General features: G+C 48.1%; 1 protein-coding gene across 2 annotated transcripts in view; it reads right to left on the bottom strand.

Annotated features, from left to right (window-relative positions):
• LOC119406031 (protein O-linked-mannose beta-1,2-N-acetylglucosaminyltransferase 1) overlaps window positions 1–24,688 on the bottom strand; it is a 304,633-nt gene that overhangs the window by 95,388 nt on the left and 184,557 nt on the right. For both annotated transcript variants that reach the window (XM_037672875.2, XM_037672877.2), the window contains one exon: window positions 17,784–17,847. The gene's annotated coding sequence lies outside the window, so the exon portion shown is untranslated. The remainder of the gene's footprint in view (window positions 1–17,783; window positions 17,848–24,688) is intronic.

Raw genomic sequence — 24,688 nt, 5'->3', positions numbered from 1 at the left:
AATTCATAATTCTCGATAATTCGCGCGCTAATTTTTGTAGGGACAATAAGAACTTCCAGAAAATGTTGAATAGAAAGGTGTAGAGAGCACGCATAATTTATTAAGCAACCCGAAGCGGTATCTCAATATTCTCTCCTTTCAATGTGAAGTGTGCAAGTAACGCACTAGCGATTAAGAAAAAACAAACAAACAAAAGCGATGTCTCTTGCCCCCGGAAAGCTGACCCATAAATACTCAGCTCCTTTTAAATATTTGCCTCGATTTTTTCCGCTTTTCTTTTTAGAGTCAAATGTTGGGTGCGAACAGGATCAACCGCGAATCCGCCCAAGGTCACTTTGCGTATTGCAAGAACGTCGTGCGGAGAAGTCCAACCTCTACGTCAACGAAAAAAAAAAGGGAAAAAAAAGGAGGACGATGGCAAGAAAAACTTCGCACTAGCATCAATTAATCCGAAGACAGCCGCGGACAAGAAAAAAAAAGGCACGCCTTTAAGCGATAGCATCGCGAGAAAGCGACGATTAATAATCGCGTCAAAATGGAGAATTTGTCGTGGCGGCAGGCACTCCGCTGGACAGCGATAAGAAACTAGCAATCGTCGCGTAGGCGCTCGGGCGGCGCGAAAGGCGAAACATTCGCGATACGACATGCCTTATCAGTGACCTGTTTCTTTAAGAGTTGTTCACTCGCTCGAGACCGGATAAGTTGCTTTATTTTTTTACACGCATGTTTTACACGGCGATTAGAGCGGCGTGGGTAGTCGACGAAACTGTGAAATCGATGCGAACCTTGCTATAGATTCATAATTACGAAACGGCGCCACGAAATATGACAAAATTACTGAAGAAAACACGAACACAAGCATCGAAAAATTAAGCTTTCGCTGATTCGCTCACTCAGCTGACGAAACCCGACGACACACATTCCATCGCTAAATAGGACTGATAGTTGGGTGAGCTTCTATGGATTCATAATTATTAAACGGCGCTACAAAACAACACAAAATCACCGATGACCACACGAACACAAGCGCCGAAAAAAAGAAATGGGCGCTTGCGTTCGTGTGGTCATCAGTGATTTTGTCTTATTGCGTAGCGCCGTTTCATAAATATGGATCCATATATCAACTGGACCAATCGTCAGTCCTACTTAGCGCTGCGAACGTGTATCTTCGGTTTTGTTAGCTGAGTAAGCGAATCAGCGAAAGCTTAATTCATCCCCTCCCCACCCGCTTGAATAAAAGCAATTAACAGAAACCGCTACCCGTTTCTTATCATCACTCATTCACCCAGCTCTGTATATACGCTCATTCCCCTCTTAAGATAGAAAAATAATAAGTGATATGTTCGAAGCGTGTTAGGGCCGAACATTTAATATAATCTCTCGGAACCCCAGCAAAAATTTATCGTTTACGAACGCGCTTAAACGTACAAAGCGTGGCTTTTCCCGTTCCATCGCCGGAGCCCATTTCGAGCCTCGTCGCCAGAATGGTGTGTCCTTCCCCGAGGGGGTTTTGGACAGAGCGAGAGAGAGAGAAGGATATGGTGAAGGGGCGAGAAAGGGGCCGCGCATCCGAAATGGCGCCACGCAGCCGAAATGACGCGGCCGCGTCAAAGTTTAATTACTCATGAAACATTAATGGGATGAGGAAGCTGCCACGGCGCTACGGCTGCTGCGGCAACGTATATCAGCGGTCGCCGAAAAACGACCGCGCGTGCGTCGGTCGCAGTGCGTGCACACACACACACACACACACACACACACACACACACACACACACACACACACACACACACACACACTAACGAACAACCGGCGCACACACACACACACACACACACACACACACACACACACACACACACACACACACACTAACGAACAACCGGCCTGCCGCACGAGAGATTACATCCCTCTCCCCTTCTCCTTCTCTCAGCTACCTCCGTTTCGCTGAGCGCGCGCTTGAAGCGAGGGCACGTTTTTGTGTGAGCGAGCAGGCACCCTCATTAATTAAATCGGCCGCGACCTAATCGAAGCGTTCGTGACAATAAAACCCATCGAAAGAAGGCGTCGTTCGTCGGCTCCTCGTCTCGCATAAGCGGTCTCGGAAGTTTCTCGTCAAACAGGCGAGCTCGAGCGCCACGAAACATAAAAAGAGAGGAAAAAAAGCCAGTAACCGATAAGCGCTCTCGTTTGTCAGTCACGCAGCGTGATGGTGCACGGTGTACGTGTAAAACGACGTTATGCACGGCTGCCAGCCACACGAGTGCTTGAGGAGTGTATAGACGTGTATAGGACCGGCAAGCCTGACGAAGTCGGCTGATTGACTAATGCTCGCTTTTCAGGCTGTTTCGACAACAGGCGTGAGATACGGAGCGTCGATATATCGTAAGTGATGAATTGCGCGAGTGCGCGGTTGTATCGACGGGAGTGACTGTTGTTTAATGAGAGTACACGGGCAATAACGAAAAAAAAAAGTGATATTGAGCAAAATATTTCGACGAGTTCCTACGCGTTAATCTTCGAAGCTCATCGAGTGCGACGACTGACGTAAGAAACGGAAGGGTAGGGCGCCTTGTCTTGTTTTATATGTCCCGTCTTTTGTTTCGCGTAACAACCTTCAAGGGTGAGTGCACATGAGTATGAACGCCAATCAGTGGCTGCAGGCGAGTGCGAGGAAACGAGAATATGCTCTTGAGTGACGCGAGTGGGTGCCTGTAGGTGTAAGTTGATAGAAGCGATTATGAGCTGCTTCTCTCGGCAATGGAACCACTGCGCGCGACAACTCACGCGCCGAGACAAGCATACGGCAACGAATTTCATGGGCACGCATGAGAACGCAGCCACGAGCGAAACGAGGCGAAAACGGATCTGCCAAGTGAGTGTATTCGACCCGCCGGTCAGGCAGACGAGGAACAGAAATTCACCAGTGAAATCGACCCGCGCTCCATCTATCCTTAGCTACTGCAAACATGCCGTGTCCAACGCTTGGCGGCGCTGACGTCAGTCGAAGCCGGTCGAGGCCACGCGGCGGAGCGTTCGAGTTAACCGTGCTGACGGCGTATAGATTTCCAACAGGACGTGTCGGTTCTGCTGAAGTATTTGTTCATAAATAACATACTAAACGTGACCACTACACATCGCTCGCGCCGGACCACCAGTGAGGACTATGAAGTACTGATCTAATGCTCGTATGGGTAAAGTAACTATCCGACTCGATGCCCCTCACTTACATAGCTATGTGTTCCGTCACCGCGAAACGTGGTCAAGTGCGTGGAATGAGCCTGGGATTACGTTCGCAACGCACGATTCCAACGCCGCAAAAAAGAAAACCAACAAATGGTTCCGGACGTGCCTGGGAAAAACGCTGTTCTCTTCTTCGTATTCTCTCTCGCCCCTCTTTCTTTCTCACTCCTCAAAGTGAGAGTAACGCCACGTTTTTGCCCGTTGTTCCTCCGAATCGGATCGTTCCGACACGGCGGCCCTGTAAACGACGTCCGAACCAACCGGCGATCCATTCCAAAGCGATCCAATGTCAATTCACAGCGGGGGCACCAATGACGAGGGTAACTCAGCGAAAAAAGAAAACAAATAGATAAATAAATAAAAGAAGAAGAAGCAAAAGGTATCGCATCAACGTCCATCATCGGAGCGCCCAGACACCCCACGAGCGGCCGAACAACGACGAGACAGCGAGGGAAAGAAAGAAAGCTCGGGATGTAATAGCAAAAATGGCCGAACTGTTATGGAAGAAGAAGGCCTCCCTCCCCGTCGCCGCTGCCGTAGTACAATGGTAATGAAACCCCGCGAGTCGGAACTGAAGTCCGAGAAGACGGCAACGACCGGCGACGGGGAGGTGGAAGGCGTGGGGGACGACTTCTAGGGCTGAAGGTGTGCGGGAGGAGGGACGAACGGAGGCAATGAACAGACAAGTCGTTTGGCCACATCGCCCATCGCTACAGCTATGGGCGCCATATAGGGAGAGGGGATGAGAGAGAGATGGAAAGAGGATACGCAACGTACATGGCGACCTCAGCTCAGATATCAACGCAATAGCGGCAAAACGGGATGTCAAAAGAACGAGAGAAAAATAACAGACAAGGAATAAACGACACAAAAGGTGTTGCGATATGACCGAGCAGCACAAAGCGATTTCTTTGCCGACTATAGAGATACAGAAGAAGCGGGTTTTGCCGAGCATTGTCGCGGCTTTTTTACGCCAGTTCGATGCGAAAAGATCAGCGCTCGGAAACCGCGCTGACGGCAGCTGTACGCGCGTATATGACGGTGGCAAAGAACGCCGCTTGAGATGGGAGCGCTTAGGAACGCGAGCAAACGTCACAAATATCTCTGGGCTCATCAAAATCGAAGGGCGACCCTGATAATTGACTTAGGTGTCTGCTAGCGGCACTCGTACCTCGGAGTTCGTGTGCCCTGTGTTAACATTCCTTGAGTTAACACTGCGTTTCGTCGCGCTGCCGAAGCGGATCTCTGAGGCCACGTAGAAAGAAGCGCGTGGTTGAGATCTTCTCCGCCAGGTGCCGCAACGATCCCAGCTGCTCTAAAGTCCCTGGAATAAGCTGCTCACCAGAAAACCGTCTGCCCTTTCGATCAACTTATTTAATTAATTTACAATAATTATCCTGACAGTTAATTGACCCTTAATATAAATAAACTTATGCTCCGATATCATATATATCACGCAAAACTCTTAACATGAATAAGGGCCACCTAATCTACTTCGTACCAGTACCAATTGTTAGAACGCTTTTTTCTGAATATTCTTAAAACCGAAAGTAAGTGATCGACCGGAAGTGCTTGGAGGAGAAACAAGAGTGCCACTCGTAGCTCGTGCCATCAAAGCGAAAGAAAATGAAGCGGCGAGGGCTAAATATTTAACACAAGGGAGCTCGCAGCGATTTCTATCACGAGTATGGTCCGAGTCAACCGGGATACGCCGCACTATAAACGCCTCAACGCCTATTCGGTTCGACCTGCTGTCACGTTTACACCAGACGATCGGTGTTCAACCCGATAGGCCGACATGACACGCGCCTTTGCCAGTTTCGCGTCGACGTACAATGCCGATCCCGATTCTGGCCCGATTCAGAACGACGGGATACAAACAATCGAGGAAGGGAAAAAAAAAAAGAAAATGCGGGAAGTTTGCACTAAGATGCGCAAAGCGTGGCACAGCGAAGTTGGTTGATTCTCAGCTCGTCGTGCTGCAGCACGGGAATGACAATGCCGGCGGCGATCGCATCCGGCGCGCTTGGCCAAAGAAGCGGCAGCCAAGAGACGGCGACGGGCGGATCCGGAATACGCGCCAAGCTTGCCACTCTCAACGTGTTGAAATCGCTGTCCCTGAGCCGTGGCGTAAGAAACTGTGGCGGTTACTATGGCGACGGCTTGGCAAATTTTAGCACATATGGCGCGCAGCTGTTGCGGTTACTATGGCAACGGCACAGCAGAAGTATCTTGTTAACGGACGTCTTACTGCCAGCTTTAACAGCTTCGTTTTTCAGCAAGGAGGCAGCGTCACGTGATCCTCGGCAAGCCAACCACCTTTGACGCCACCCAGCCAACCAGTGCGCGGTGTCTCCTGGGTAGTATTAGGCCCCCGCAGCGCCCGCAACTAAAGCGTGCCGACCAATAGTAGCACTTGCCTATCACGTTCCCGGGCTCCCAGACTGTCACGTGACGCTCCCTCCTGTGTTTTTCCTTTACACCATGATTCACATCTGCATAGAGGGCGCAAGAAATCCGCGCCCATTGTGCAGTAACGACGTTAGGCGTTCAGGACGCGCGCGAAGTGAGAGAAAAAAAGGTGTAAACACGGGTGCCGTCACTCACTCACTTATACACAACACACGCGTGGTTCGATACGTCATCGATGCGAAGCAGGAAGGCGTCGCGCACATTAGCACCAATCAGAAATAACAGGACAGCTATTTCAATAGCATGTGTGTTGACACATCACTGTTTTTGTATGTGGCAGTTGCTGACACCGTTAATCACAAGCTTACAAAAAAAAAAATATCGAAGGCAACGTGGCGTGGCTCGCGTGTCTGATGACATGAGGGAGTTAGAAAGCCACGCCCCCCCCCCCCCCTCCCCACACCTTACGCGACGACTTCGGAAACTGGCGTAAGCTCCGCCTCCGCTAAGCACACCGAAAGGCCGGAAGCGAAGTCGCACACGCTTGCGGCTATGAACTAAACAGCCCTCCTCCACGTTCCGGTTGCCTCCCAAGCTCCGTGCGCAGTTTCCGCGATTTCGGGCAACTTTTTTTCTTTTTCGTACCGCTAAACTGCTGAACGACGCAGTGGCAACATAAAAGGCGCGGCACGACGCACGGCGTACACCCTTGTCACGGGCTTCGCAAGAGTCCTCCCACAATGGACCTCAGAAAAATCGTGACGACATACACCGGCAGTGGCAAAATATCGACGCGAACTTCGACGTTGCCATCTATAAGGGGAGGCCGGTGCGCCTAAAGAGGACGCAAGGAGACCAAGCACATTAGGGTCCATTGAAAATGGCTGCGGAGTCGGGCAAAACCATGTAAGCATCGGAACAAAAAGAAAGGAAGAAGCACAAAAGGCCGCATATAACCGGCTTCTCAACGATATAAGCGGCAAACAACAAAAGCCACGGCCTGAAACAAGAACAGCATCGGCGCACGCCGAACCGGAAGCGCCAAACTGAAAGAAGCGACGAGACAGCAGCCATATAAACAACAACAAGATGTACAAAACAACAAAAACTGCAAGCCGGTCGGGAGCGAGGCCTGGATGGCTACATCTTAGAAGGCGAGTAGCCGAGGGAGGTATAAATAAGGCCGAATCGAACAAAAGAAGGAAGGAATCAAGTAGCGATTCCAAGTAATGGATGTATAAAAGAGATAAACACGAAGTTTTGGTGGGGCTGATGCTGCTGCTTCGAAAAGCTGCAAGCGGCGATCCATAACGGCACCCCTCACTACCACCCACTTCAATGTCATTCACCTGTTTTTTGCGCTCGTTGCACGATAGGAGGCGGACTTTTTTAACAAAAGACGCATTAGCCGCCGCCGCCGCCGCTGCTGCGGAGTTCGAAACCATTGAAAGCTCAGGCCGGTGTATAACGCCGCCCCGAAGGAGCCCCTCGTCTCTCTCTAGTGTACAAGGACGACGCAACCTGCATTTTCTTTTTTTGTGTGTGCGCATGTGGTTTTTCTCTGCACTCTCTAGATCGTACCTTCCTCTCCACTATAATGCCGCCATTTCTCCACCATTATAAAAGAAAGAAACTGCGCTTTCTTTTTTCTTCCTTTTTCTCCTTTTCCTTCTTTTTTTTTTCACGACAGACACAAAGCGCAGCTTCAGCAGAATAACTCGCCGCAGCTCACGGGAAACTTCGAATTTCGATTCGCCTTCGGCCGGCATCGACGCGCTAACGCGACGAGTGCTACAGTTCGATGCGACACGCAGCACATTGCGCGGAAGCCCCCCACCCCCCACGTTTGGGGCGTCGTATCTTATACTACACGCATTGATCCGACGGCGACACAGTGCGGTGGTCGACATACGACGCATCGCAAGACTCCGCGTTAGGTGTACTGAAGTATCACTCTCTTGCGGCATTTAGAGTTGCGGGAATGGCAGAACCGGAAGCTATACTGGTAGCATACCGTATTAACAATTATGTGCAGCGTGGCCAAACTTATATGGAACTGAGTAGAACGACGGGGCAACAAAGATGGAATATGAAAAAGACGATGTCGAAAACCACAAGGACTTGAATAACTCTCAATGCATAATTCTTTTATTGTTCGTGTACGTTATGTCCTTCCTACGCGTTTTTTTTTTCTTGTTTTTGTGAGTGGCCGATCCTCCTGGCTTATGTGACCCCCGTTTTGAACGACCGACATCATCAACAACTACTTCAGCTACTACTCTAAAGACTTTGACTCTCCTTTTATGCGTGTGAGACTCACATGTGTAGTACTCCGTTTAGAGAGGCGCGTTTTCGAAAAGATAGTCAATGCAAGACTTTCCTAAAGAGAGTCAACGTGCCTCTCTAAACGGAGTACTTACGCATGTGACTCTCACACGCATAAAAGGAGAGTCAAAGGACACGTTTCTTTCTTAGAGTCTTCTACCATCATCACTACTACTACTACTACTACTACTACTACTACTACTACTACTACTACTACAACTACAACTACTACTACCTACTATCATTACTGGCACTATATTACTACGATACGGTCCTTGAACGTGCTTCGGCGAAACCCATATGCGCCTACAGTACGCTGTCAATGTCACATATGGTGCTCGCAGTAGCGAGCTGCAAATGAAAGGGACATTTCCAGATCAGCTCAATATAGCGAATGGAGGGTGCAAAGTGGAGCTGCTAGCAGTACGACAAGGCCGGACAGATCGAAGGAGGAGCCAGGAGAGAAGGCGCGGACGAGAAAGGAGCGCAAATGTTTCTGTCGTTGTTACACAGCCGTTCGCAGCAAAATTGCTTGGCTACGCTCGGAGCCGGAACAAGATGGCCCATAGCGATAGTCCACTCGGACACACAGAGTCAGTTATTGCTCGGAGTGCATGTATGATGGAGGGCAGGACATTCTCGACTCTATATATGGGAACCAAGCTAATACGCGCGACAGGGTGTTCCACTCCCGGCGGTCAAACACCAGGCAGCACACTGTAAGCGCGAACACACAGTGCAGACGTCCAACGTCAATGTCATCGGAGAGCGCCCGGCCGACTGTACGCGTCGGCCCCTTACGGAAGCAAAGATCCTGCCTCGGTATAGGCAGGGCCTTATTGGGGGACCCACCCTCAGTCATCACCAACTATGGAAACTAAAGAAGGGGAATCTAAAAAAAAAAAACTAAATTTATAAGGTGAATTCATCACCAACTAAGGGAACTGAGGCGCTATTCGAATGGCTTTTTTTAAATCGATGGATACCACGGGAACGAACACACACACACACACACACACACACACACACACACACACGCACACACACACACACACACACACACACACACAGAGAGAGAGAGAGAGAGAGAGAGCGAGAGAGAAAACACGAACATACGAGCAGATGCTCATATGTCGATACAAACTGCATGTGTTCTAACGGCTCGGTACGGACGTCACATGCACATATTATGCTGCATATAGCACCTACAGCGCTCCAAAAGAGGAAGACGAGGAAGTCAAAGTTGTCAAGGGCTTGTGGATGTGCAGTTCTCCCCATCGCGATGTTTTTTGCTTTTTTTTTTTGTCAGTGTTTCGATATACAGACTACAGCAATTAGGTATTGTGACTGAGCGCATCCCTTCGTTTCCTTCTGCAATCTGTAAATGCGAAAGAAGCGGTTGGGCTTCCCACGTCAACCAATACACGAGCACGGCTTGGCGAGTCACTGCTCTACTGAGCTTAGGTAGAATGACGTACGTGAGGTGGGATATAGATAACACACAAACACACGCATACCCATTCCCACGGAGCGCCGGGACAAACAGCTAGACGATACAAGTCGACAAGTCCTCAGCGCTCAATCCGAGCGTTGCTCCTACATCTTTGAGGGACGAAGCGTAGGAAGAGAGACGACGAGGTTCTCTCGAACGAGCACCGACCGACCGGTGATCATATAGTGATGCGCGCCACAGCCATCGAGGAGTCGACACTCGTCGCGCGTCGGCCAAGATGACAGAGCGGTCGAGCAGTCGGAAATTGGCAGGCGGAGAGACCGAAAGGGCGCCGAGTACGGCCGCGTTCTTCGTACACACACTTATTAAAGAAAGCTACAGACCGCACCTGTTTGCACGACACGCTTGGCAGAGCTCCCGCGCGACCAAACAAAACACAACGAATTCTCACTCCTCCCCTCGTGCTCGAAGAAAGCTCTCTGCAGCGGAACGACAGCTGCTGTTTGCGCAGGAATGAGCGAAGCGAGACGTTTTATTGGCCCGGGATGTGTTGTATATGCCGCACCGAGAAGTATGCAGTTCGTGCTTGCCCGATAAGAACGCGCACACCTGGGTGCGCACACCATGCAGTCGCAATAGTCCTTCCGTTTCTTGTCTTTTTCCTCTCAGAAATTATACTTTACTGTGCAATGTTCGTTACCCGAATCAGTATATGTACCAGCTTTTTTTTTTCTTTTCTTGATTGTTGTTTTTTTCTCCAACGTATCTACACAACACTAGCATCAAATTCGTTTTTTTTAACGCATATGCGACAGTATATCATAATACGGTACTTATTTTACTGTACTTGAATGTATCAGCTGCGACGGAATGCGTCTTTTTTTCATGCTTATGTGTATGCACCTGAAAATGCGTATAATCGTTCGAAATATTTTAATTTTTACTGTTGTTTAAGCTGGTGCGGTTTTCTACGGACGCTATTGTATAGTTATTGCAGCAGTTTCTATAGGTTGTACTTGCTCACCAATTTTCAGTGTACTATTAAATTTTTTGCTTTATTGTCTCGTTTTTTTACTTTTATTATGTGACACTTTAATATGTGCTCCTCCTGCAATAATCTCGAATGGGATAGGCAGTATTGTTAAATAAATAAATAAATAAATAAATAAATAAATAAATAAATAAATAAATAAATAAATAAATAAATAAAATAAATAAATATTAGCTTTTACCTCGGCCTCCCCCATTAAACAACAATGAAATGCTACAACATTACAGACCAAGCCGGACGTGCCTCCCACCACCACACAATTCACTCGACCTAGATGAAGCTTTTCCATGGCGGTAGCTTCAGACTAATTCATTACCCTGTCTCTTCATACTTCACCTCTTCCACCCCACACAATATCCCTCTTGCTGCCGCTATTGTTGAGCGAAGCCCACAGCCTATCAACGCAACTGGGAATGTCCCCACCCACCCGGATACCTCCTTCACCCTCAAATTCCTCCTGGGAGACCGCGCTGACCAGCTCAGAGGTGCAGGGACAGCGCGGGCTGATCCGCGGGCACGTGGAGTGGCGCGAGCCAATGGTTCAGATCCACCCTACGATCTTCCTCCACCATACGAGGAAGATCTCTTATGCTCGTACGAACAAAAGTTTCTCCCTCTCTCCCTTTGTTTGTAATGGTGTTCAAAGGAAACAAAGAAAAAAAATGGTGAAGCTTACACTAAGCCGCGCAAGGCTTGAAACTGCGAAACTGAACGATTCCGATGACTAGTCTTGCTGCTTCTAGGTTGTTTCTAGGCATTGGGCTAGGTGATGCTAGGCTGTTTCTACGTTCATTCTCAGTGTAGAGAGGTTCGAGTGAAACCACAGACAGTCACAGATACGAGACGGTAGTCCGAACTCCAGAGACAGAAACTCGCGCTGAAACCGAGCGTTCGCACCTCTTATAGGTCTACGGGGACGTCGTCGTTGGCGTAGGCCTTCCATCGCTTCGGGGTCTGCTGGCAGCCGCGGTTGCCTTTCCCGTTCCCTAGTATTGTCTCGTTGTATACGTACTCGGGGTCTTATTTATTTATTTATTTACAAATACTGCTGTCTCAGTTATTGAGACATAGCAGGAGTGGATACAGATGTTCAGCACAATGAAGAAAAAAAATACAATTTAACAAAATACATGATTTCGCAACTCTTTTTCAAATTGCTGAGCATCGAGTCTGCGCAGAGACCCATCAAGCTCATTCCATAGATCCACGGTCCGCGGAAAAAAGGAAAACTTAAAACAATCAAGACTAGCTCTAAACGGCATAATATTTAGGGAATTGAATCGTCGCGTACGGCGTGCAGAAGCTGCAACAAAAGAAATGGGTGCTAGTACACTTAAGCCGGTGTGAACTATCTTATGCAGGAGGATGATTCGATCGCAAGTGCGCCGATGTTCGAGAGGCTGCAGCGATAAAACATGCGCATGCGCACTAGGCGAGAACCGCCGGTCATAGCGACGCAAAATAAACCTTATTGCTTTTTTTTGAACAGATTCTAGCATAGCTATGTCATGTTTGTGGTGAGGTGACCAAACAACCGACGCATATTCGAGTATAGGCCTGACCAAGGTCTTGTACGCTGTCAATTTGCATTCTTTTGTCGAGTTGCTTAACGTACGTCGGAGATACCAAAGTTTTCGAAGAGCCTTGTTGCAGAGTGTCTCGACATGCGTGTGCCATTTTAAATTTGTTGTCAAAGTTACACCAAGGTATTTAAACTCCGTGACACGAGCTAGACTGACACCATCATTATTATATATAAAATTAAGAGGCTGTTTCTTATTTGAAAAGGTCATGGCTACAGTCTTTTTGAAATTAATAGACATTTGCCAGGTTTCACTCCAGTTACAAAACAATGAAAAAACTCTGTTAAGCGCTTCCTGATCTTCAACATTTGAGATGGTGTTATAGATAACGCAGTCATCTGCATACATTCTAAGTTTAATTTGAGTGTCACCGATAATTTCTGCTACGTCATTTATATAGATAATAAACAAGAGCGGCCCAAGGACTGAACCTTGGGGCACCCCTGATGTGATTTGTACATAAGATGACTTCGCGCGGTTAAACGTAACAAATTGTGTGCGTGACCGCAAATAATCTGCTATCCAGTCAACTAGCTTATTGTCGCCAAAAAATGCGCGAAGTTTAACTAAAAGTTTAGCATGGCAAACCAAGTCAAAGGCCTTAGAATAATCAATAAATATGGCGTCAATCTGTCCTCGGTCATTAAGGGAAGAAGCAATGTCGTGCGTAAATTCAAGCAACTGCGTGACAGTAGAATAGCCCGCACGAAAGCCGTGCTGGGATCGGGAAAGTATATGCTGTGCATTTAGGTATTGTACAATGTATTTATGAATGATATGCTCCAAAAGTTTAGAACTGGTAGAAAGTAAAGATATTGGCCTATAATTTGGTATTATTGGCTTGTTTCCGGACTTAAATACAGGCACGACGTTTGCTAATTTCCACAGCTGGGGAACTGTTGCAGAGCTTATTGATTTTTTAAATATTACAGTAAGATAATTAGCACACCACTCTGAATACCTTTTCAGAAACATATTTGGAATACCATCTGGGCCAGAACTTTTCGTAACATCAAGATTTAATATCAGGTTATGTACTCCAGAGGAGCTTACTTCAAGACCAGGAAGAGCAGGCAGGTTGCTGCATGCAGTAAATGCGGCTCGGCGGCGTCGCTTCGCAGCCATTTGTTGGGCTAACTGTTGACTTCTTTTTCAGTGGATCAGAGGTGAGTAGTGGGATTTATCCAACCTCTGTGGCACATACCCGCTTATGATGATGATAGTTTTCTGGATCGACTCACGAGGAACCATTTGATAAACAGCTTCCCAGTTAGAATTGGAGACAACCATAAACCTTGACTCAGGCGTCTGTTAGTGCTACTCGCACCTTGGCCTTCGTGTACCCTTGTGTATTCCTAGGGTTAACTGTGTTTCGTCGCGCTGCTGAAGGGGAACCCAGAAACCACGAAGAAGGAAGCGAGTGATTGAGATCTGCTTCGTCAGGTGCCGCAACGATCAAGATTAATTGAATAAATTCATTGAAAGAGCAAACGTTTTTCCTGTGAGCAGCAGCAGCTTCTCTCAGGAAAAACGTTTGCTCCTTCAATGTAAGAAGAGGACGTGACAAACTGAAATTTCAAACGAATGAAGTAATATGACGAAAGAACACCGGCCTATTGGTGGTTCAGATCGAAGTTCAAGTACGCACCAGAGATTAGGAAAACATTTACGCGCATTTGAGAATAGACACGGGAACGCTACACGAAATCCAGCGCAAACGCGGGGGCGCCGCGCGGCAGGCAAGCTTACCAGAAGGCCGACATCAAGAAAAAAAAAAAGACGAAAGAAATACGAAGAAAAAAAAAGGAAGATGAAGAACTCTGTTTATAAGCACATTAAGTAGACGCTCACCAAAAGATAATAGGGTTGGATGAGAAGTGTACAGCGAGGAAGGCTACAGCAAACAAAGGGAAATACAAGCGCGAGCAAACATTCCACTGGACAGCCATGGCTGCTGTCTGAGTGCTTACATACGAGTTTCTTACGGCGTTGCGAGGGTACGTAGAGCTAACGTGTGAAGAATCCTCACAACCAATAAGAAGTCGCAAGAAGGAATGGGAGAGGGAGATTACACGCTTTGTACTTATAAGAATATGCCCCCTCCGCACGCACACGTGTACGCACACACACGCACGCACACACACACAGACTGACACACACTCTCAGGGGCAGCCGAGCACACACACCGAGTAAGTGACTTGCCGAGACGGGCTTCGCATCGCCCGTCTCTCAACTCTTCGCCGTGTCCCGGTTATAACCGGCTGCTCCGGCACCGAATCCCGCAACATCTCGAAGCACACACGGCCAGCCTATACTTCAGAAGTGAGAAGCTGCTGCAGCAGCTACCGACTGAGTGGACAAACACGACGGCTCCGCGCCGCCGACACTGTAGCTCGCTCTTGCAGCAGGACACGATCAAACATCCGGGCACCCCAGCTTTCGTACCATCAGCCTCTCTGTCTCTCTCGCTCAGCGCTTCTCGCACATTTGCCATCTCCACATCAAACAAGACAGACGACGTCATCGCGCTCGTCTGCTGCCGCCTCGGAAAGAAACGCCTGCGGCGAAGCGGAAGCCTTCTAGCTCCAGTTGACCGGCGTTATCTTGAGCGACCCGAGAGTGTGGTGTGAACACCGCGTCCACTGGATGTATACAGGCTGTTGCACCCTTAGGAGAAAACTCGGAGCTCGTTGCAATGCGCTCCAAGTTTTCCTCTAAGCGTGAAACAACCTGTTCATCAGTTGTTCCTCTCCTTCAACTGCAGTTAAAGAGAAAATGTGTCAGAACGCCATCTTACGATCATTCTCGTAGTCAGTGAAGTGGTTTGTTGACTTTTGTCATAGGTTCTTGCACACGTTAATTTCTGCTGCGTCTGTCGCGTACTGTGGATGTGACGCCTCATAATATTAACAATAGCCATGGGGTTTTACGTGCCAAAACCACGATACGATTATGAGAGACGCCGTAGTGGAGGGCGCCGGAAATTTCGACCGTCTGGGGTTCTTTAACGTGCACCTAAATCTAAGTACACGGGCCTCAAGCATTTTCGCCGCCATCGAAACGCGGCCGCCGCGGCACCGGGATTCGATCCCGCGACCTTCGGGTCACCAGCCAAGCGTCACAGCCACTAGACCACCGCGGCGGGTACATGACTGTAGTAGGGTACGCATTTGGGCTCGTTGGTTCATGATTACGAGTGAAAGACAGCGCTAAAAAAAAACGAAACAAGAAAGGACACGTCTCCCTTCATAATATCTTTACCTGCATGGGGTGTCATGCTATAGCCGTGACATCAAGGAGGCCAATCCTGTACTAACGGCTCCCCTTTTCTCTCATGATACTATGGTGCTGAAGCCAACAAGCGAAAGCACTTTGTATAAATTCCAATAAAGTTTTCAATCAATCAATCAATCAATCAGTCAATCAATCAATCAATCAATCAATCAATCAACCAATCAATCAATCAATCAATCAATCAATCAATCAATCTCATGAGTCGGCTGCGGCTGAGTGGAATTTTGTCGAACATGAAGTGAGCATGAGGAACGTAATTACGAAAAGAAAGATGATATGAACCAAAGTGAAATATACGAAATATAAAAAAATGAAGCGCGGCGACATAAAAGTGATGAAGAAGAGAGAGAGGTGGATCTTAGAGCAAACCAAAATCAAAGAACAAAAAAGTACGAGTACACAGAAGCTCCGGAAGCGCTTCCTCTCTTCACCATACAGCGCCGGCGAATTACGTTCGCTTGTTTGCCAAGGCCTCCGGCGGTCTACACTCGAAAGTCCGTGGTCGTCACTCCGTTGACGTGTGTGCTCAGTGCAGGCCGCTACTCTATGAGCAGCAGGGACAGCGGTAAACACGAAGTGCTGAGGAGCAGCGAGAAGTGATCGATGGGCAAGCGCCGACGACGATGACTGGAGGAATGTCCGGTGTTTGCTGTCGTGCAAGCATCCGACCGTAAAGTGACGCTAAGAAGGGTTAGGGCAATAATAATAATATCTGGGGTTTAACGTCCCAAAACCACGATATGATTATGAGAGACGCCGTAGTGGAGGGCTCCGGAAATTTCGACCACCTGGGGTTCTTTAACGTGCACCTAAATCTAAGTACACGGGCCTCAAACATTTTCGCCTCCATCGAAAACGCAGCCGCCGCGGCCGGGATTTGATCCCGCGACCTTCGGGTCAGCAGTCGAGTGCCATAACCACTAGACCACCGTGGCGGGGCGAAGGGTTAGGGCAGGTTTCGTCAGTTTCAAAGAGTACGTATTAAACGGTTGCCATGCTACGTACAATATCGATACATCGTGAAATGTGGATTATGTCCATCAACTTATGCGCTCACAGTCAATGTCTTGATTTTGTGTGTGCGTTTGTTCTTATTTCGTTGTTCTCGTCCTCACAACGAGGTTTCCTTATTTCGTGCATGGAAACGTGAAAACAGCACTGCCCGGGTCAGAGAGAAAAAAACAAAGGGCTGGCCACTGCCGTTAAATATGTTCAGGTCAGCGTAACGCGTTGTGGCATCGCTGTTGCGGCCGCCAACGGCCTGCACATTTTTTAAATTTATATATGAAAAAAAAATGTGGGAAACGGCCTGCATACTTGCTGTTGTAGGGACTCTAGAGGCTGAAGCGTGCGTGCGTGTGTGAGTAACTGTTGTACAAGAAAGAGCTACAACACAAGATGACGGCATACCCGATACTGTTTTACACGGTGACGATGGGATACATTCTTAAAAAAAAAAGAATAGAAATAGTGTTGCCGTTAACTATTATGAGTGAAGAAAACGAGGCTTTGCTGCATGTCTGTCTAGTTGGAATAGATTAATCTTTATGATCTTAATTCGTACAATTCCTTACAATTGTGCCGCTGTGTTCTTGTGCGAAAAAATCGTAAAGAGGAATAAAATGGTTTATCCCTCTTTCGTACGAATCGGACACAATACGAAAGCAAAACGTGCCTCCATAGAAGCAGTTTCAGCGTTCTTTGATGTTAACAAATACGAATGCGCAAATTTGCACCATATCAAAAAATTGCAACATATCCAACGCTCCCTGTTAAAATCTACGCGCGCCGAAGTTCCTCCGCGTCATCGTCTTTCACGCAACGCTAGGATGCGCACGACGCAATGGGTCTTTCTCTAAGCCCTTTCTGTCACAGGACATGGTGTCAACAATGTCAACAGTCATTTGTAAACGAGGCCTTGTAAATGCGTTCCTTAGCTACGCTATAACAAGAAGTGGAGACCGGAAGTTCAAAGCGGAAGTCAGTCCGCCTTTTTCACGGTGCAACGGCGCATGCGCCCTTCTCCTAGCGGGAGAGCCGCGAAACACTTTGGCCTCGTCTCCGCACGCCTCTCGATCAGAGACTTTCGCTCTGGCGATACCGCTTGTCCCGTGTCACCACGAAACGCTGCGCCCCCCTACGAAAACGGCAGAGGGCAGCACGGGAAAATGAAAAATGCGGAACAAGAGGTACGAATTGGGAACCGAAATTAAGAGACATCTCGCGCGGATGTCAGAAAACCTCTTTTGCTGACGTCAGTTCCGTGACGGAAGTCACTCGGCTGATGTCGGTAAATTCTTGGTTGATTCTGGCATAAAACACTTTCGTGTTAGAACAATTGAGGCTATGACGACGACGATGAAAAAAAAAACAAGAGAAAGCAAGGAGGTTCGTTTAGAGATTACACTGTGGCAACACTTACCACTGTTTCCGGCTGGTCGCTAGGCCTCAGTCACGAGTTGTAGAGTCTCGTCGAAAGGAGACACCTGAAAGGTACACAAGAGGGAACAGCGTATTAGAAGCATCTTCCTGGACGCGGATGACACAGCGAAAGGTTCAGCGATGAAATAAGTTCTATTAGGCATATTTTCAAGTATTGCTCGGGACAGTTCCGCCCATTATCTGCGTACCCGTGATTTTGACGTCACGGGTTCTTGCGGTTTCCGTGTCGCCGCTTGATTGACAAACAAAATAAGCGAGGTCCAAATATTTTCGAATAATCACAAAGCGGAAAAGTTACGGCGCCGCGCGTCAGAGCTTTGAACATTTTCTCTTTTCTCGCGCGGCCCATATCGGCTGAGGCGTGTTGTTACAACGTTTGCACCTCTAAACTCTTAAGGGTGTGAACAGTAAAACACCAGCTCTTTAACCTCCCTACTATGTTCCATATACCCTCCGTCAATGTCTCAGACTGCCTCTGTCGCGTCGCGACGATGACATCTTCGGCGAGCGAAGATCGCAAGAGCTCCGAATAAGAGTCGACGCCATTCCAGACAGCGGAGTGCATAACTCTAACGGCGGTAAAAACACACGGCACCGGGGATTTGTCCAGCGTGCAGCATTACGCGCGTCATTGTCAATCACGTCGAATCCAAACGCCGCGCAGTGCTGGCAGATATAAATAACGAGAAAAAAAGATCAGCGAAGGGCCGGCTAAACAACGCTCCTGTCACGACAGCCGCGCCCGACACGGCGGCAAAGCTTGAAGAGGAAGGCAGCAAGGCAAAAAAAAAAAAAAAAAATGGAAAGAAAAGGGGAAGGGGAGGGGGTGCAGCTGAAGAAACATTCGGAGCGCCTTTTCAATGACACGTAACGCATAATGGCATCCAGAGAAGCACGACAGACCGGCGTACAAACCGCGGCGCCGTACTTTCGCGAGGCATCTTAATCCTGTCACATCGAGAGGGGGGGACGAAAGATTTTGACAGCGCAAACATGCAACGCGACCGACGATAAAAGCGAGACCAAAACTGAGCGCTCGGTCCGTCACACCCGAGACGACGGACGTCAAACTTAAAGGCATAATAACAAGATCGGCTACGAAAATCAACAGACAAACAAACGGAGAAAGCCAGCCCCCAAAACGTGACAGCTGTCAGTCCGGGAACAACGGGAAAACAGAAATAAAGGAAATGTATACGCAGCCGCGTAGCAGTACGGTGGAATACGAAGACGCTGTCACATGTTGCATGTACGAATGCAGGCAAGCGCGTAACAAACGCACGTGTACAAGCGAAAGCACGAGAGGGCAAGTAATCAGTGCGCCGGTCGTGCGAGCATTGCACGGGCGATAAAACGCGTTCCACGACAATAATCCGAGAGTGGACACCCGGACAATCTAGATCAAGCGGGTCTTTCTGGCTTTGCTCTCTCAACCGCGAGCACATCCTCCTCTCCCCATCTTGTTCTTCACCCCCCCCCCCCCTCTACAGTTGGTAGTTTCACTTTCACTCAAAAAACTCGAACCTCCCGCGGCCCCACATTCCGGGCATACTGATTCCTTTTAGAAGAGTTTAGAAGAAGTACACAGCAGCGAAAAAAAAAAGAAAGAAAAAGACCGAAGACCGGCGGTAGAAAAATGCAGACAAAGGCGTGGACACTGTACATTCAGGTGGGAGGTGTCGCGACTACTACTGAAGTTTTTAAACACTTACAGACCTCACATGTGACTGCGATGAGTGAGACATATTGCAGGTGTGGCGCGGTGATATGGAGGCCGGGATAGCACCGTACGCGGGATAGCTCATAGTCCAACGGAATGTGCATTGTTGGACCGCGCTGCCCACGCCTTCTGGGTAGCCTTCACGCGCTTCGCTTTCGAAAAAAAAATGATAATGTTTTCGACATAACCTGAAAGGGAGGAAGCCAGGCGGAGCCTGCAAATTTCGCAAGGCTAGATACGTTCGCAACCTACGACCTCCTACTCCTGCTGCTCTCCCCCGCGGCTCTTCGGACTTTCGCCAGTGTTTTTATTGACAGTGCTTTGAGGGTGCGAAAGACGTTCATTTCTTGCAACCCATAAGGGAGCACTGCCACGGCCGGTACACACAACGCACAAGGTAGCGGTCTCAGGGTTGACAGGTTTGGCTACTTTGTGCCAATTTGACTACTTTTCTGGGCAGGTGGCGGCAGAAAAAAACGCATTGGCTACTTTTTGGCTACTTTCTTGTTCATTAGACTCGAACCAGCTAGAATGGTGGCGGCAGAAAAGAAACGCATTGGCTACTTTTTGGCTACTTTCGTGTTTACTCGACTTGAACCAAACTGGTGGCGACAGAGAGAGAGAAAAAAAAAAAAAACGTTTGGCTACGTTTTGGCTACTTTCTTGTTCACCCGACTTGAACCAAATCGTCAATATCCGATTACATCGCGGCCACTTGTGTCCGAGTATGCGGTGTCAGAAGTTAGCCCAGACTTGTTTCCAGCTCCGAAATTTGAATATGGCGCAGCTCCTATAGATCGGGCAGCGTGCGCGGTCATTTCTGCGCGACGACCGCGATCTCGAAGGCCATTGACGGGCGCTCGACACGACTGACGCAGATTTTGTGAGCTACAATATATTTCAAAAAGTAGTTTAGGTTTCTTAGCACATTACCCTGCTATAATAAGAATAAAAATACGCCGCTGTTACAATGAGAGGCGACTTGGCAACAAAGGATGTACGAAAGAGCAGACTCTCAGTGACGTCATGCTTATTGAACGGCGTTTCCAAGGCCTTAGTTGCTATTTCATTCGCGAAGCTGAGCTACAGAGTATTCTTAAACAGCCCAAGACTTGTTTAACAAGCCTCAAGAACTTTTCGTGGACTATTTTCTTTTTCCAAGGCTCAGATGGGTTGCATTGAACGCATGAATACGACAAGTCATAAATGTTCTGTCGGTGCTCATTAAGGAGACAGCGACGCTAGGCGGTGCATCGACGAACTATATCGCCAAGATAAACGAGGCCTGACAAATAAGCTGTGAGCCTCTTAATTCCGGGATACAATGCGCTTGACGAGGCAGGAAGTGAAACGGACGGGCGCTTCCGCGTGCCTCGTCGTCACAGAGCTATCTCAAATGCGCATGCGCAATTACGCGAAGCTCGCGGCCTGCGAATAATTGGGACCACACGAGTCGGCACTGCATCGCTGCTAAGCCATGGAGTTAGAGCGGCTTTACGCAACGGCAAAAGGTTACAAGCCCTGCCTTATTAGCGAGCATTGTTGTGACGCTGGGTGCAGGTGCGTATATAGCCTCTCAGTAGCAATCTTGAAAGTAGTGCAGCGTCTTATTAGCGAAATGCAAAACTTCTTTACGATGGCGACCGTCGCCCGTTTCTGTTATTCCTAGCGAAGCTTTCATAACTCACATGTATAGTACGCGAAAAGCGTACGTTGATTCCCACTTGAATCAATCGATCAAGCTCAACTCGCCTGATTCACTCTCAATTCACGCCAGTCCTTTATTTCATTCGCTCTTGATTCCCCCTTAAGTCACGTGGTGCGTTCTTGATTCACAGTTGATTATCTTGATTCACTTCAGCGTGCGTTCATTAACGCTTCCTTTACCTTAATGTGCAGTCACCGTCGAATGTTTAGAGGATACGACAAAAAAAAAACAAAAAAAACGGGATATTCCCGTTGCTTCGGCAGGCAGCCTTGAATTCAGATCTCCGGCCTGTTCTGAAAGGCGCTAAGAATATGCTACGCAGTTCGACCAAATCCAGTTACAAATTTCAGAGATTCTGAGACCTAGCGGTCTCTAAACCGGTGACACTGACCGTACGTTGATTCACACTCGATTACGTTCCTGTTGATTTCCTTTTGATCACCGCGAATTATGGAACACTTTACCTTGTAGCGTGACAACATCCACATTATTCTGTTTATGTAGGCAACCTGTTCGTATACATCTACGTAACTTACAAGAGCAAGTGAGAACAGGACTTTGTACCAAAGCTATCGTAACACTTGTGTTTGTTTCTATTTACCTGCATTTCTTTACATTTATTTGCCTTGTGGTTCAATATTAGCCCTTTTGTTAAAAAACGGACCCATGCCACAATCCTTGAAAGCGCTCTGGCGCATTACTGGTTTAACAATAACCGGTAATTAGATGTATAATACACAATGAAAACTGACTGACTGATTGATTGATTGATTCGACTTATTATTCTTTAGCTCACTCTAGATTTGCTGTAACGTACAGTACGGTCCACTCTTAGAGGGAACACGCGAGCGCGCGGCCGGCGGTCCGCGGAGCGCTAACTGCTGGCGAGATTTGGAAACGTGGAGCATGCGCATAGAATAACAAGGGCGGTTCGTGCCCGCGTCGTCTGCTACTTCTCCGCCCCCGCACTCGGCGCGCGCTAGCGCCTTTGTATATTTATATGGTTGGAAAGACAAGCTTGCTATGCTCGCTGCATCAACCATCAGATTTCCTGTCTTATCAAAAGCGGCTGGCTGGTTCGAAAAGTATGTGGAAAGCTTACGATTAACTTTTTGATAAGCGCTGACACTAGGTTACGCAAGTGCTGGCTTCGTTATTGCTTTCACAGAATTCCACAGCTGGGGGCGCATTTCCTTGCTGATCGCATTTTTGGCTGTGCTAGTTCTTAAAAGTGGCATGGCCAGGGTACCTGAGGACGAAAGGCTTCGCATAGTCGAGCTCTACACTAAAGAATACAGCCAGCGCGCCGTCGCTGCCATGGTGAAGAGGCCACTTAAGACCGTGAATAGAATTATCCAGGCCTTCAGAGATGAAAATAGGATCAAGGACGCCCCTCGGAAACCAAGGCCACGAGTGACAACTCAGGAAGACGATATGAATATCGTTGCATATGTTGCTGACAACCCTCGAGCTTCAGTTAGTGAAATACGCCAGTGTTTTCAACTGACCGCTTCAAAAACAACTGTGAAGCGACGGCTGGCTGAAGCAGGACTGAAGAGCAGGATGGCAGTGCAAAAACCGCTACTGACGAACGTGAACAAGTCAAAGCGCCTGTCGTTTACCCAGCGGCATGAAGCGTGGTCCCCTGACGATTGGGGCCGAGTGGTCTTCAGCGACGAGTGCACGTTCACGACCAAATGGGATCAGAGGGCCCGTGTCTGGCGTCCAGATAGAACTCGGTATGCTCGAATTCTCTTAAATCTTCTCTAGTTCCCGAACGTTGCTACAACTTCCATGGTAAAGCAAACTGTAAATTTGAGTTTTAACGCACCCAAGCGCCGCGACCGGAACTCGTTTAGAAATTATACGCTACTTATCATACGCCCATTTTGCCACATGCGTGGGTTGGAAAACATGTTTGCACCAGAAATATCAAGGTATCTGCGGCCGAGAATGAAACCCTGAATTTCGTATTAATAATCTTAATATTATCCGGGGTTTAACGTCCCAAAACCACGACATGATTACGAGTGACGCCATAGTGGTGGGCTCCGGGAATTTGGACCACCTGAGGTTCTTTAAAATGCACCTAAATTAAGTATCCGGGCCTCAGCATTTTCGCCGTAATAATAATGTTAAGTTTGCTGTTTCGGCTCGTAGTTCCTTCCGTTATAACATGATTGGCATTGCAAGACAAGAGTGCTGCACAATACAGCCTTCTACAACTTTTTTTTTCGTTCGTGTTTGTTACTATATAGGTTCAGGCCTGAATTTGTTCAGCGAGTAGCAGCAAGCGGACGGACTGTGGTGAGCGTTTGGGCTGCATCACCCGTGACGGCCTCGGACCCCTCGTGCGCATACAAGGGGCCTTCACAGCGGACAAATACAGAAATATTCTGGACACCGTCGGCCTCCCGCACATCACCAGTCACATCACACCGCAGCATGACTGCATTTTTCAGCACGACCGCTCGCCGGTGCACACCGCCAAAAAGGTCGATCGCCTACTACAGCAGCGCGGAGTGACTGTGCTCATGTGGCCCCCACAGTCCCCTGATTTGAATATAATAGAAAATGTGTGGGGAAGGATGAAGACGTCTCTTTCCCGTCTAGGTCTTCATGGAAAATCTGCGGATGACCTCTGGGCTGCGGTTAACGAAGAGTGGGAGCGGCTCAAGTGCGACTCATCCTTCACAGAAGCACTGTACAGGTCTCTGCCTGAAAGGATGAAGGCCGTAGTCGACGCTGAAGGTGACGTCACCCGTTACTGAACGAAGTCTAGGGCACGCTATTGGAGCACGAAGTGACTTAGGTTCATATGAGAATGGAAGACCCAGGATCCACCACACATTTCTCTAGACACCCCAAAACGATGAAACCAAAAGCCCGAGTGCTAAACAGCCTATTATTTTTTTTTGCGATTACCAGCGTAATCATCGGCATTACGAGTGTAATTTTTTTTTCAATGCCTGGTATGTCGCGCTTGGTCCTACTTTGCTTGCACAGATCTGCATTTTATTTCGCGTTTCACAGGGCAGAGACATGTTTCATTAGCTTTGCATTTTTAAAATGTTTCGAGGCTATAGATCTGGCCTGGCTCACCTATACTCTGTCACACAAATACGACGAATAAATTTTGTCTTCTTTGTTTACTCCACGTCGTTCCACGCACACCATTTTTCATCGCGCGTGTTGGTGAAACGCAATAATTTTCGTAAAAGTGCACGTCATCGCATATTCTGGCGATGTTGCCTTAACGATTAAAAAAATCACGAGAGTTATAACTAACATTTCCTGGGGTATTTCAAGCCACAACAAGGATATCATTCGGTGTCACGCCGTATTGGGAGACTTCGAACTAGTTTCAATCGCAAGTGTTTCCTTAACGTGCTTCTAAATACTATAAGCACATGGCTTTTCTTTGCATTTCGCCCGTAATCGAAATTCAGCCGCTGTG

Source organism: Rhipicephalus sanguineus, chromosome 9 (assembly GCF_013339695.2).
Source record: "Rhipicephalus sanguineus isolate Rsan-2018 chromosome 9, BIME_Rsan_1.4, whole genome shotgun sequence".
NCBI classification, from domain to species: Eukaryota; Metazoa; Arthropoda; class Arachnida; order Ixodida; family Ixodidae; genus Rhipicephalus; species Rhipicephalus sanguineus.
This window is presented reverse-complemented; position numbering and strand designations above follow the sequence as displayed.